A 15827-nucleotide genomic window follows, 5' to 3' on the forward strand; every position below is an offset into this window, starting at 1 on the left:
GGCCAAACTGAGTAATCGAGGGAGAAGGGCCTTGGTCAGGGAGGTGACCAAGAACCCAATGTTCATTCTGACAGAGCTCCAGAGTTCCTCTGTGGAGATGGGAGAACCTTCCAGAAGGACAACCAACTCTGGTGGAGTGCTGCAATCAGGCCTTTATTGTAGATTGGCCAGACGGAAGCCACTTCTCAGGAAAAGGCACATGACAGCCAACTTGGAGTTTGCCAAAAGGTACCTAAAGACTATCAGGCCATGAGAAATAACATTTTCTGGTCTGATGAAACCAAGATTGAACTCTTTGGCCTGAATGCCGAGCGTCACGTCTGGAGGAAACCTGGCACCATCCTTACGCTGAAGCATGATGGTGGCAGCATCATGCTGTGGGGATGTTTTTCAGCGGCAGGGACTGGGAGACAGGATAACAACCCTAAGCACACAGATCAAGACAACCCGGGCCCAGCTAGAGCCCGGACGTGAACCCAATCGAACATCTCTGGTACTGGTATTTTATTAGGATCCCCATTAGCTGTTGCAAAAGCAGCAGCTACTCTTCCTGGGGTCCACACAGAACATGAAACATAATACAGAATGACATAATACAGAACATCAATAGACAAGAACTACTCAAAGACAGAACAACATTACAAAAAGGCACACGTAGCCTCCATATCAATGCATACACACAGACTCTCTAGATCATATAGGGGAGAGGTGTTGTGCCAAGGGGTGTTGCTTTATCTGGTTTTTTAAACTAGGTTTGATGTTTATTTGAGCAATATGAGATGGAAGTTCCATGCGATAAGGGCTCTATATAATACTGTACACTTTCTTGAATTTGTTCTGGATTTGGGGACTGTGAAAAGACCCCTGGTGGCATGTCTGGTGGGATAAGTTTGTCTGTCAGAGCTGTGTGTACGTTAACTATGCAAACAATTTTGGATTTTCAACACATTGTTTCTTATAAAAAGAAGTGACGCAGTCCGTCTCTCCTCAACACTTAGCCAAGAGAGACTGGCATGCATAGTATTTATATCAGCCCTCTGATTACAATGAAGAGCAAAACATGCTGCTCTTTTCTGGGCCATCTGCAGCTTAACTAGGTCTTTCCTTACAGCACTGGACCACACGACTGGACAATAATCAAGATTAGACAAAACTAGATCCTGCAGAACTTGCTTTTTGGAGTGTGGTGTCAAAACAGCATAGCATCTCTGTATTACAGCCAGACCTCTCCACATCTTTACAACCATTGAATCTATAGGTTTTGACCATAACAGTTTACAATCTAAGGTAACGGCAAGTAATTTAGTCTCCTCAACTTGTTCGACAGCCACACCCTTCATTACCAGATTCAGCTGAGGTCTAGAACTTAAGGAATGATTTGTACCAAATACAACGCTCTTAGATTTGGAGATGTTCAGGACCAATTCATTACTGGCCACCCATTCCAAAATAGACTGCAACTCTTTGTTAAGGGTTTCAGTGACTTCATTAGCTGTGGTTGCTGATTGCTTTATGGTTGAATTATCAGCATACATGGATACACATACTATATTTAATGCCAGTGGCAGGTTGTTGGTAAAAATAGAAACGAGTAGAGGGCCTAGAGAGCTGCCCTGCTGTACACCACACTTGACATGTTTGACATTAGAGAAGCTTCCATTAAAAAAAAACTTTTGAGTTCTATTAGATAGATTGCCATATTGTGGATTCAGAGCTGAGGTTGAAAAGCCATAACACATATGTTTTTTCATGGTCAATTATGGTCAATAATAAAAGTCTGCACTGAATTCTAACAGTACAGCTCCCACAATCTTCTTATTATCAATTTATTTCAACCAATCCTCAGTCATTTGTGTCAGTGCAGTACATGTTGAGTGCCCTTCTCTATAAGCATGCTGAAAGTCTGTTGTTCATTTGTTTACAGAGAAATTGCATTGTATTTAGTCAAACACTGTTTTCCAACAGTTTGCTAAGAGCTGGCAGCAAGCTTATAGGTCTGCTGTTAGAACCAGTAAAGGCAGCTTTACCACTCTTGGGTAGCGGAATGACTTTGGCTTCCCTCCAGGCCTGAGGACAAAGACTTTTCTCTAGGCTCAGATTAAAGATATGACAGATAGGAGTGGGTATAGAGTCAGCTACCATCCTCAGTAGCTTTCCATCTAAGTTGTCAATGCCAGGAGGTTTGTCATTATTGATTGATAACAATTTTTCCACCTCTCCCACACTAACTTAAAAAAAATTCTAACTTGCTTTCATTATTAGTTTTTTTATGCATGAATACAATTGTTCACTGTTCGTTGTTGACATTTCCTGCCTAAGCTTGTTCGCTTTGCCAATGAAATAATCATTCAAATATGTGGCAACCTCAAATGGTTTTGTGATGAATAAACCATCTGATTCAATGAAAGGTGGAGTTGAATTTGTCTTTCTGCCCACAATTTCATTTGAAGTACTCCATAGTATTTCCCCATCATTCTTTATATCATTGGTTTTAGCTTCAAAATGCAGTTTCTTTTTTTCACATAATTTCTCAATTTGCAGTAAGCCAGTCAGATATGCAGCTAGACTTATTAGCCACTCCTTTTGCCACATGTCTTTCAACCATACAGTTGTTCAAATCCTCATCAATCCATGGGGCCTTAACAGTTGAAACAGTCAGGTTTTTAACAGGTGCATGTTTATCAATAATTGGAAGAAGCAATTTCATAAATTCATCGGGTCCCTGCAAGGTTGTGTGAGCTCAGCCGTCTTCATTCTGTACACTGACGATTGCACAAATCAAAACACCAAGCATCACATCATTAATTTCTCTGACGACACCGTCCTGCTGGTCCAAATGGATGACAACATCAACCTCCCACTGTACCTAGGCAATGTAAACAGCCTTGTGCAGTGGTGTGACACAAACTCTCTGGTCCTGAATGTCACAGGAGCGTCATTCACAGTGAACACATCCAGCAGTTAGACCTATAAATACCTGGGAGTAAATGTTGACCATCACTGCTTGGTACTATCCAGAGTGGTTTGCAGTACAGCATTACTGCTTGGTACAAGTTCTCCTACTTTCTGAGTGTGAGCAGAAAGTAGGTCACCACTGTACAGCACGTTGAGCAGCTCTGACAGTCTTTCAGCTAACACCGCCATCTTCGCATCATCGTACGGTCTTTCTGTCTGCTCTCAGTCACGTACACTAACTGTAGGATGAAAAACAGACTGAAGGAAATGTACTCACCCTTCTTCCTCTTATTTTTTATTTAACCTTTATTTTAGGCAAGTCAGTTAAGAACAAATTCTTACTTACCAAAAGGCATCCTGCGGGGACAGGGGCTGAGATTTTTTTTTATAATTAAAAAAATAATAAAAATATACGACAAAACACACATCACGACAACATAGCAAGGCAGCAACACATGACAGCATGATAGCAACAACACAACAACACAACATGGCAGCAACACAACATGGTAGCAGCACAGAACATGGTACAAACATTATTGAGCACAGACAACAGCACAAAGGGCAAGAAGGTAGACAAGACATCACGAAAGCAGCCACAACTGTCAGTAAGAGTGACCATGATTTTGAGATCTTTCCAGTCACTAGCTGCAGCAAACTGAAAAGACGAGCGACCCAGGGATGTGTGTGCTTTGGGGAACTTTAACAGAATGTGACTGGCAGAACGGGTGTTGTATGTGGAGGAGGAGGGCTGCAGTAGATCCTCTTCTCGATGATCTGTGAGGGACAAAGCACATTATTAATAAGTCCCAACTTCATTATACCCTACCTGACAACACTGTCAACCCTGTTAATGGAGCAATTAAACGATCCAATCCCAGAACTGAAAAAAATGCAGCCAGAGGAATATCTGCCATTTTGGAATCAACAAAGTTAGAAACAACACCACAAATATTCACTCACCTTTGATCTTCATCAGAAGGCACTCACAGGACTCCCAGTTCGACAATAAATGACTGATTTGTTCCATAACGTTCCATCATTTATGTCCAAATAGCCACTTGTTGTTTAGCGTGTTCAGCCCAGTAATCCATCTTCATGAGGCGTGAGCATTTCGTCCAGACAAAAACTCGAAAAGTTCCGTTACAGTCCTTTAGAAACATGTCAAACGATGTATGGAATCAATTGTTAGGATGTTTTTAACATAAAACATCAATAATGTTCCAACCAGAGAATTCCTCTGTCTTCAGAAAAGCACTGGAACGAGTGGTAACTCTATCGGGAGCGCGCGTCATGAGACCAAGGCTCTCTGCCAGACCACTTACTCAAAGAGGTCTCATGAGCCCCTCCTTTATAGTAGAATCCTCAAACGAGTTTCTAAAGATGGTTGACATCTAGTGGAAGCCCTAGGAAGTGCAACCTCATCCATATCTCAATGTGTATTTGGTAGGCCAAGCTTTGAAAAACTGCCAACCTCAGATGTCCCACTTCCTGGATTTTTCTCAGGTTTTCGCCTGCCATATGAGTTCTGTTATACTGACAGACATCATTCAAACAGTTTTAGATACTTCAGTGTGTTTTCTATCCAATACTAGTAATAATATGCATATATTAGCATCTGGGACAGAGTAGGAGGCAGTTCACTCTGGGCACGCTATTCATCCAAAAGTGAAAATTCTGCCACCTATCCCAAAAAGGTTAAAAGCATTTCATAGATATGCAAAGGAATCCAAATATGTTGATATTATTATGTATGCTGTGAAGACACAAAGACCTGGAACGAGGGATTCCAGGTTTATTGTTGGGACAAAGCTCTAAGATAACATACTTTGGAAGAGCCTCCTTGTTGTTCATGTATTCACTGTATTCATCCTGAGTGTCAAAGTCCCAGCAACCCAGAGGACCCTTCTTCTTACCCTATAGAGAAAGACAGATGGCAAAACTGAGGTCAAAAAGCATATCAATCACAACATAGCACACAACCAGCTATCACATTAACATACTACATAGCGGCAGACAATGAACCCAAAGGTCTAGCTAAGAGGGGACTACAGATCCAAAGCACCCACCTGGTCCATCGAACTGTAGTCCACCCCCTCGTCACTGTCCACAGCCAGGTCGCCCATACTGAGCAGACAGAGTGTAGTGTTTGAGAGATAAGCAGCATGTTATTAACCTGTTGCGTCGAGCCATCCCGGATCCGGGATCGTGAATACAGCCTCAAGCTCATTACCATAACGCAACGTTAACTATTCATGAAAATCGCAAATGAAATGAAATTAATATGCTAGCTCTCAAGCTTAGCCTTTTGTTAACAACACTGTCATCTCAGATTTTCAAAATATGCTTCTCAACCATTGCAAAATAAGCATTTGTGTAACAGCTAGCGCACCTAGCGTAGCATTTAGCGTTAGCATTAGCAGGCAACATTTTCACAAAAAACAGAATCATTCAAATAAAATCATTACCTTTGAAGAACTTCAGATGTTTTCAATGAGGAGACTCTCAGTTAGATAGCAAATGCTCAATTTTTCCTGAAAGATGATTTGTTTAGGAGAAATTGCTCCGTTTGGTGCGTCACGTTTGGCTACCAAAAAAAAACGAAAATGCAGTCTTCAAAACGCCTAACTTTTTTCCAAATTAACTCCATAATATCGACTGAAACATGGCAAACGTTGTTTAGAACCAATCCTCAAGGTGTTTTTCACATATCTCTTCGATGATATATCGTTTGTGGAAGTGTGCTTTCCCCTCTGAATCCCAGGAGAAAATGCCTGCGGCTGAAGATTACGCACCAATTTACACAAAGGACACCAGGCGGACACCTGGTAAATGTAGTCTCTTATGGCCAATCTTCCAATGATATGCCTACAAATACGTCACAATGCTGCAGACACCTTGGAGAAACGATAGGAAGGGCAGGCTCATTCCCGGCGCATTCACAGCCATATAAGGAGACAATAGAAAACAGAGCTTCGAAAATTCTGCCCATTTCCTGGTTGAAGTATCATCTTGGTTTCGCCTGTAGCATGAGTTCTGTGGCACTCACAGATAATATCTTTGCAGTTTTGGAAACCTTAGTGTTTTCTTTCCAAAGCTGTCAATTATATGCATAGTCGAGCATCTTTTCGTGACAAAATATTGCGCTTAAAACGGGCACGTTTTTTTATCCATAAATTAAAAGAGCGCCCCCTATATCCAAGAAGGTAATGCTTGAAACTGTCGAGTTTCTATTTACAATAACTAAAAATAACCCGCTTCCTTTAACAGGGATGCAACAGATTGGCGATGAGGTACCAAAGTTTTTGTCTGAAGGGGAACAGAGCAAGCAAGAAAGTGCTAGCTCCAGCGAGACAGTCTGTGTAGAAAAGCTAGCACCGAAGATGGCGTTCCCGAGAATTTTAAAGTACAAAAGCCATTTTTCTAACGATTGTTGGCAGAAAGTCTCACAATTTGTTAATGGACTTATGCGTGCCACAGAAACCAAGTGAAAAAACGTTGACAGAGTTGGTTGCGTTGTTGAAAAATCACTATATAGATATATATATATATATATTGCTGAAAGTTGCAAGTTTCATGCAAGGAGTCAACTCGAGGGTCAATTAGTGAGTCCTTTGCTAGTTTAAGAAAACTATCAGTCACATTCAGTCAGTTTCTTGAAGAGTCATTTATGTGATAGATGTGTGCGGTGTTAAAAGTACAGAGCTGAGAGACTGTTTACTGATCATAGCTCAATACAAAAGACAACATTAGCACTGGCTGTGGAGATGGGATTTTCTTTTGAAGTAGCAAAGATAAGTGCACAGCAGTTTTCACAAAATACTTTTAAAGCAAATGCAGTTGAGAAGAAAATCGTTGCCAAGAAAACGGAGGCAACCGGTAAACCATGTTACGGTTGCGCGGGGAAAATGCCAGAGGAGTTCCACTACAAAGATTGAGTGTCTGGAGTGCAAGAACATAGGACACATAGCCAGGGCATGCCGTTCGCGTCAAGTGGGAAACAATGACGTTAATCAAGCGAAATGGATCAAGCACCTGGATGCTACTAAGGGAGAGGCCTACTTCCTGTGACTGCAGGAAGACGAGAGGAGCAACGATGGTCAGCACCAGGGCAACGCACACCAACGAGGGAGAGGACAAGAACGTCATTGCAACAGAGACGAGCATTGCGTCACACTCAAGTGCCAGAGTGATGAGCATTACATGTACATCTCAAATGAGAGCGAGGCATCTGATAAAGGGACATCAGCCGTTTTCACCAATGACTCTGAGTTGTGTGACGTAAAAGGAACTGAACTGTTTACATTAGATACCAGTAAAGACATTGCTAAACCGTACTGTGTGTATGTAAGGGTAGATTAACTGTTTGCACTAGATTCAGGTAAAGACATTACTAAACCGTACGATGGGTATATAAGGGTAGATGATGTGAGACTAAAAATGGAAGTTGATACAGGTGCAGCAGTTTCTGTGATATCAGAGAGGTTGTACAACCGCAGGTTCAAAAAGGTGAAATTGAGCCCTGCAAAGTGTGTTAAAAACATACAGTAAACAGTCAATAGTTCTAAGAGAGGAACTCTCAGTCAAGGTCACGTGTACATGGGAGCATTAAAATGTAGGGCTTGCTGGTGGTGAAAGAAAATAGTCCTGCCCTGCTGTGTAGAGCCTGGATCAGTCAATTGAAGCTAGACTGGTCACATGTCTACAGAGTAACAACTGTAGAGACAGTAGAGGGTTTGTGTGATGCTAAAAAGTATCACAGCCAAGATACATGTAACTAAGGGGGCTGTACCTAAGTTCTGCAAGCCTCGCCCAGTGCCGTATGCACTTAGAGAAGCTGTTGAAAAACAGCTAGTCAAGGTCACGGCTGGCTGAAGGAGTGCGGGGAGGAGGCACAGGATACACTGGGCCGTGGAGGCGAACTGGCGGTCTCGAGCGCAGAGCTGGCCCCACCCGTTCTGGCTGGATGCCAGCTTCACCCCGGTAAATGCGGGACGCTGGCACCGAGCATACCGGCCTGTGAATACCCCGCCTCGGTACCGTGCGCATCACCCCATAGCACGGGGCCTGACCAGTCCCACGCTCGCCACGGTAAGCACGGGGAGTTGGCTCAGGTCTGCTTCCTGACTCTGCCACTCTCCCCGTTTTCCCTCCCCCCAAAATAATTTGGGGGCTGCCTCTCGGGCTTCCTTGCCAGCCGTGTTCCCACATACCGCTGGTTCCTTTCTCCGGCTGCCTCTGCTCTCCTAGCTGCCTCCACCTGTTCCCATGGAAGGCGATCCCTTCCCGCCAGGATCTCCTCCCATGTCTCCTCCCCTTGCCGTCCAGGAGTCCACCTTACCATGCTGCTTGGTCATTAGAACGGGTGGGAAGTTCTGTCACGGCTGGCTGAAGGACTGGACCAAGGTGCAGCATGGTAAGCATACATTTTCTCTTTATTCAAAAATGACGCCGACAAAACGACGAACAAAAACCAAACCGTGAAGCTTTGGGCTATGTGCCCTGAACAAAGACAAAGTTAACTTCCCACAAAACAGGTGGGGAAAAAGGGTACCTAAGTATGGTTCTCAATCAGAGACAACGATAGACAGCTGTCCCTGATTGAGAACCATACCAGGCCAAGACATAGAAAAAATAACATAGATAACCCACCCCAACTCACGCCCTGACCAACCTAACACAAAGACATAAAAAGAAACTAAGGTCAGAACGTGACAGTCAAAATGGAGTCAGAAGGGATCCTTACACCAGTTAACTACAGTGAATGGGTTGCTCCAATTGTGTTTATACCGAAAACAGACAATACTGTAAGAATATGTGGAGATTTCAAGGGAACTATCAATCTGTTGCTGGAAGTAGAGCAGTATCCATTACCAAAAACGCATGACTTGTTCACGAAGCTGGAGTTGTCACAGGCATACCAGCAAGTACAACTAGAGGAGATCTCTGAGCACTATCTCACCGTTAATACGCATAAGGGGTTGGTTTAAGGTCAACGGCCTTCCTGATGGTGTTGCCTGTGCCCCAGCTATTTTTCAGAAAATGATGGATCAGATCCTACAAGGGAATACACCACATGAAACAGAAAACTGAAGCTATTGAGAAGGCTCCCATTCCTACAAACACCACTGAGCTCATGGCCTTTTCCTTCGTTACCTAACTATTATGGCAAATTCACTCCAAATCGGTCTACCATAGTTAAGCCTATGACTGCTCTACTACAGAAAGATGTAAAATGGGAATGGTCACAGAAAAGCCAAAGTGCTTTGGAAGAAGCTAAGAGACATCTACTTACTTGCCAGGTGTTAGTTCACTACAAACCGGAGCTACCACTCATACTAGCCTGTGATGCTTCACCGGTAGGTGTAGGTGAAGTGATTTCTCACCTATTGCATTTGCCTCTAGGATGATAACTAAAAAAGAAAGGATCTATTCTCAGATAATTACAATAGTAATTGTGTTTGGAGGTATGACATTTCATGAGTATCTGTATGGTAGGAAATGTACACTGCTGAAATGTACACTGAATCTTCTTAAGATTCTTGGTCCTAAGACAGGTGTCCCAACACTTGCAGCAGCTAGAATGCAACGATGGTCTTTGATTTTAGCAGCTCCCACATATGAGATATAGTACAAACCATCAGAGCAGCATGGCAATGCAGATGCGCTGTCCAGACTCCCACTGAGTACACCAAATCCAGTGAATAGATGACTTGCCAGTCACTGCTAAGGATATAGCAGTTGAAACTGAGAAAGATATGTTATTGAAAATGGTTAAGCAGTAGGTAATGTCAGGTTGGCCAAACCATGTTCCAGACAAAGTCTTTAACTCTTGACACTAGCCATCCCGGATCCGGGATCGTGAATACAGCCTCAAGCTCATTACCATAACGCAACGTTAACTATTCATGAAAATCGCAAATGAAATTAAATAAATATGCTAGCTCTCAAGCTTAGCCTTTTGTTAACAACACTGTCATCTCAGATTTTCTAAATATGCTTTTCAACCATAGCAAAACAAGCATTTGTGTAACAGTATTGATAGCTAGCATAGCATTTAGCGTTAGCATTCAACGGGCAACATTTTCACAAAAACAAGAAAAGCATTCAAATAAAATCATTTACCTTTGAAGAACTTCAGATGTTTTCAATTAGGAGACTCTCAGTTAGATAGCAAATGTTCAGTTTGTCCAAAAATATTCTTTGTATAGGAGAAATCGCTCCGTTTTGTACATCACGTTTGGCTACCAAAAACCCCCGAAAATTCAGTCATCAAAACGCCAAACTTTTTTCCAAATTAACTCCATAATATCGACTGAAACATGGCAAACGTTGCAGGATTTGAGTCCCTGGCGGCGTAGTGTGTTACTGATGGTAGGCTTTGTTACTGGGATTTTTGCTCACCGTTCTTGTGATCATTATGACCCCATGGGGTGAGATCTTGCGTGGAGCCCCAGATCGAGGGAGATTATCAGTGGTCTTGTATGTCTGCCATTTCCTAATAATTGCTCCCACAGTTGATTTCTTCAAACCAAGCTGCTTACCTATTGCAGATTCAGTCTTCCCAGCCTGGTGCAGGTCTACAATTTTGTTTCTGGTGTCCTTTGACAGCTCTTTGGTCTTGGCCATAGTGGAGTTTGGAGTGTGACTGTTTGAGGTTGTAGACAGGTGTCTTTTATACTGATAAGTTCAAACAGGTGCCATTAATACAGGTAACGAGTAGAGGACAGAGCAGCCTCTTAAAGAAGAAGTTACAGGTCTGTGAGAGCAAGAAAGGTGACCAAATATGTATTTCCACCATAATTTGCAAATAAATTCATCAAAAATCCTACAATGTGATTTTCTGGATTTTTTCCCCCTCATTTTGTCTGTCATAGTTGAAGTGTACCTATGATGAAAATTACAGGCCTCTCTCATCTTTTTACGTGGGAGAACTTGTAAAATTGGTGGCTGAACGAAATACTTTTTTGCCCCACTGTACATGGTTAATGTTTAACTGTGTGAAAAGACATATGAATAAGATGTTGAACATCAAGCCAAGGAGACAAGGAGAAAAACATTGTCAAAGGTCAAATAAGATAGAAAGGTTCTCAAATCTAGTTGAAGTTACATGGGAGGAGCTGTAGTGTTTGTGTCACGCCCTGACCTTAGTTTTCTATGTTTTATGTATTATTTTGGTCAGGTCAGGGTGTGACGAGGGTGGGTATGCTTGTTTGTCCTGTCTAGGTTTTTTTTGTATATCTATTGTGTTTGTTAGTCTAGGTTTATTATTGGTCTATGGTGGCCTGAATTGGTTCCCAATCAGAGACAGCTGTTTATCGTTGTCTCTGATTGGGGATCCTATTTAGCTTGCCATTTCCCATTTTGGTTTTGTGGGTTATTTTCTATGTGTAGTTGCCTGTCAGCACTCGGTTCATATAGCGTCATGGTCGGGTTGTTATTTTGTTTACTGTTTTTTCTTTATTAAAAGAAGTAAGTATTCTTATCACGCTGCGCCTTGGTCTCATCGTTATGACGAACGTGACAGTTTGAGAGATGGTATTAAATCACATACACATGGTTAGCAGATGTTAATGCGAGTGTAGCGAAATGCTTGTGCTTCTAGTTCCGACAATGCAGTAATAACCAACAAGTAATCTAACTAACAATTCCAAAACTACTGTCTTATACACAGTGTAAGGGGATAAAGAATATGTACATAAGGATATTTGAATGAGTGATGGTACAGAGCAGCATAGGCAAGATACAGTAGATGGTATCGAGTACAGTATATACATATGAGATGAGTATGTAAACAAAGTGGCATAGTTAAAGTGGCTAGTGATACATGTATTACATAAGGATACAGTCGATGATATAGAGTACAGTATATACGTATGCATATGAGATGAATAATGTAGGGTAAGTAACATTATATAAGGTAGCATTGTTTAAAGTGGCTAGTGATATATTTACATCATTTCCCATCAATTCCCATTATTAAAGTGGCTGGAGTTGAGTCAGTGTCAGTGTGTTGGCAGAAGCCACTCAATGTTAGTGGTGGCTGTTTAACAGTCTGATGGCCTTGAGATAGAAGCTGTTTTTCAGTCTCTCCGTCCCAGCTTTGATGCACCTATACTGACCTCGCCTTCTGGATGATAGCGGGGTGAACAGGCAGTGGCTCGGGTGGTTGATGTCCTTGATGATCTTTATGGCCTTCCTGTAACATCGGGTGGTGTAGGTGTCCTGGAGGGCAGGTAGTTTGCCCCCGGTGATGCGTTGTGCAGACCTCACTACCCTCTCGAGAGCCTTACGGTTGAGGGCGGAGCAGTTGCCGTACCAGGCGGTGATACAGCCCGCCAGGATGCTCTCGATTTTGTGCATCTGTAGAAGTTTGTGAGTGCTTTTGGTGACAAGCCAAATTTCTTCAGCCTCCTGAGGTTGAAGAGGCGCTACTGCGCCTTCTTCACGATGCTGTCTGTGTGAGTGGACCAATTCAGTTTGTCTGTGATGTGTATGCCGAGGAACTTAACTTGCTACCCTCTCCACTACTGTTCCATTTATGTGGATAGGGGGGTGTTCCCTCTGCTGTTTCCTGAAGTCCACAATCATCTCCTTAGTTTTTTTGACATTGAGTGTGAGGTTATTTTCCTGACACCACACTCCGAGGACCCTCACATCCTCCCTGTAGCCCGTCTCGTCGTTGTTGGTAATCAAGCCTACCACTGTTGTGTCGTCCGCAAACTTGATGATTGAGTTGGAGGCGTGCGTGGCCACGCAGTCGTGGGTGAACAGGGAGTACAGGAGAGGGCTCAGAACGCACCCTTGTGGGGCCCCAGTGTTGAGGATCAGCGGGGAGGAGATGTTGTTGCCTACCCTCACCACCTGGGGGCGGCCCGTCAGGAAGTCCAGTACCCAGTTGCACAGGGCGGGGTCGAGACCCAGGGTCTCGAGCTTGATGACGAGCTTGGAGGGTACTATGGTGTTGAATGCCGAGCTGTAGTCAATGAACAGCATTCTCACATAGGTATTCCTCTTGTCCAGATGGGTTAGGGCAGTGTGCAGTGTGGTTGATTGCATCGTCTGTGGACCTATTTGGGCGGTAAGCAAATTGGAGTGGGTCTAGGGTGTCAGGTAGGGTGGAGGTGATATGGTCCTTGACTAGTCTCTCAAAGCACTTCATGATGACGGAAGTGAGTGCTACGGGGCGGTAGTCGTTTAGCTCCGTTACCTTAGCTTTCTTGGGAACAGGAACAATGGTGGCCCTCTTGAAGCATGTGGGAACAGCAGACTGGGATAGGGATTGATTGAATATGTCTGTAAACACACCAGTCAGCTGGTCTGCGCATGCTCTGAGGGCCCTGCTGGGGATGCCGTCTGGGCCTGCAGCCTGTACCTATAAGCTTGCTGAAAGAAATTGATAATAAGAAGATTGTGGGAGCTGTACTGTTAGAATTCAGTGCAGACTTTGATATTATTGACTATTACCTGTTGTTGAAAAAAACATATGTGTTATGGCTTTTCAACCTCTGCCATATCGTGGATTCAGAGCTATCTAATATAACTCAAATGGTTATCTTTAATGGAAGCTTCTCTAATGTCAAACATGTAAAGTGTGGTGTACAGCAGGGCAGCTCTCTAGGCCCTCTACTCTTTTCTATTTTTACCAACGACCTGCCAGTGGCATTAAATAAAGCATAGGTATCCATGTATGTTGATGATTCAACCATAAAGCAATCAGCAACCACAGCTAATGAAGTCACTGAAACCCTGAACAAAGAGTTGCAGTCTGTTTTGAATGGGTGGCCAGTAATAAACTGGTCCTGAACATCTCTAAAACTAAGAGCATTGTATTTGGTACAAATCATTACTTAAGTTCTAGACCTCAGCTGAATCTAGTAATGAATGGTGTGGCTGTTGAACAAGTTGAGGAGACTAAATTACTTGAATGTAGAATGTAGAATGTAAACTGTCATGGTCAAAACCTATGGATTCAATGGTTGTAAAGATGGGGAGACGTCTGGCCGTAATAAAGAGATGCTATGCTTTTTTTGACACCACACTCCTAAAAGCAAGTTTTGCAGGATCTAATCTTGATTATTGTCCAGTCGTGTGGTCCAGTGCTGCAAGAAAATACCTAGTTAAGCTGCAGCTGGCCCAGAACAGAGCGGCATGTTCTGCTCTTCATTGTAATCAGAGGGCAGATCTAAATACTATGCATGCCAGTGTAACCGATGTGAAATGGCTAGCTAGTTAGCGGGGTGTGCACTAATAGCGTTTCAATTGGTGACGTCACTCGCTCTGAGACCTTGAAGTAGTTGTTCCCCTTGCCCTGCAAGGGCTGTGGCTTTAGTGGAGCGATGGGTAACGATGCTTTATGGGAAGCAGTTGTTGATGTGTGCAGAGGGTCCCTGGTTCTAGCCCAGGTAGGGGCGAGGAGAGGGACGGAAGCTCTGAGACACACAATTATCCCACCAGACATGCCACCAGGGGTCTTTTCACAGTCCCCAAATCCAGAATAAATTCAAGAAAGCGTACAGTATTATTTAGAGCCCTTATTGCATGGAACTTCCTTCCATCTCATATTGCTCAAATAAACAGCAAACCTGGTTTGAAAAAACAGCAACACCTCACAGCACAATACCTCTCCCCTATTTGACCTAGATAGTTTGAGTGTGTGCATTGATATGTAGGCTACGTGTGCCTTTAAAAAAATTGGCAGGCCTCATTGGTTGTTGGCCAAGGTATTTTAGTGTGCTTCCTTTGATTGGCTGCAGATGGACTCAGCTTGGAACCGGCTATGTTGTATCCGCTGTCATGTTGGAAATAAACTTCTTTGTGATGTTAATGCTTTATATTGTCGAGTTTCTCTTTACAACAACTAAAAAGAACCCACTTCCTTTAATCAGGGATGCAACACAGAGAGCAAGAGAGAGAACACTCAAATCAAACAGGTACACCAACTACGTCAAAATGACTACTGTAGAATATGACATGTACTGTGGGTGACAAGGATTAATTAGAGGTCTCAGGTGGCTGGGTAGCACTCAGCATAGCTGTTGGACTTGCCAAAGAACTGGCAGGCATTGTCGCCTTCTTCATCTTTGGGATTGGGTTGGCAGATCGCATCCAACTTAAAGGTGCATACACCGCCAACTACTGTATTAAAGCGTGAGGCCAGTCACGGCCTACCTACATTCAATTCTCTTCATTAGTCCTGTTCCCAAAAGGAAAAACTTGCACCACTAACCAACCCTACACCTAAATCCAAATAACTACACAGATCTTCATTGTAAAGTGTTTAAACACTGTTTCTCATGCTTGTTCAATGAACCATAAACAATTAATGAACATGCACCTGTGGAACGGATGTTAAGACACTAACAGCTTACAGACGGTAGGCAATTAAGGTCACAGTTATGAAAACTTAGGACACTAAAGAAGCCTTTCTACTGACTCTGAAAAACACAAAAAGAAAAATGCCCAGGGTCCCTGCTCATCCGCGTGAATGTGCCATAGGCATGCTGCAAGGAGGCATGAGGACTGCAGATGTGGCCAGGGCAATAAATTGCAATGTCCGTACTGTGAGACGCCTAAGACAGCGCCACAGGGAGACAGGACGGACAGCTGATCATCCTTGCAGTGGCAGACCACGTGTAACAACACCTGCACAGGATCGGTACATCCGAACATCACACCTGCGGAACAGGTACAGGATGGCAACAACAACTGCCCGAGTTACACCAGGAACGCACAATCCCTCCATCAGTGCTCAGACTGTCCGCAATAGGCTGAGAGAGGCTGGACCGAGGGCTTGTAGGCCTGTTGTAAGGCAGGTCCTCACCAGACATCACCGTCAACAATGTCGCCTATGGGCACAAACCCACCGTCGC

Source organism: Oncorhynchus kisutch, linkage group LG28 (genome assembly GCF_002021735.2).
Source record: "Oncorhynchus kisutch isolate 150728-3 linkage group LG28, Okis_V2, whole genome shotgun sequence".
NCBI classification, from domain to species: Eukaryota; Metazoa; Chordata; class Actinopteri; order Salmoniformes; family Salmonidae; genus Oncorhynchus; species Oncorhynchus kisutch.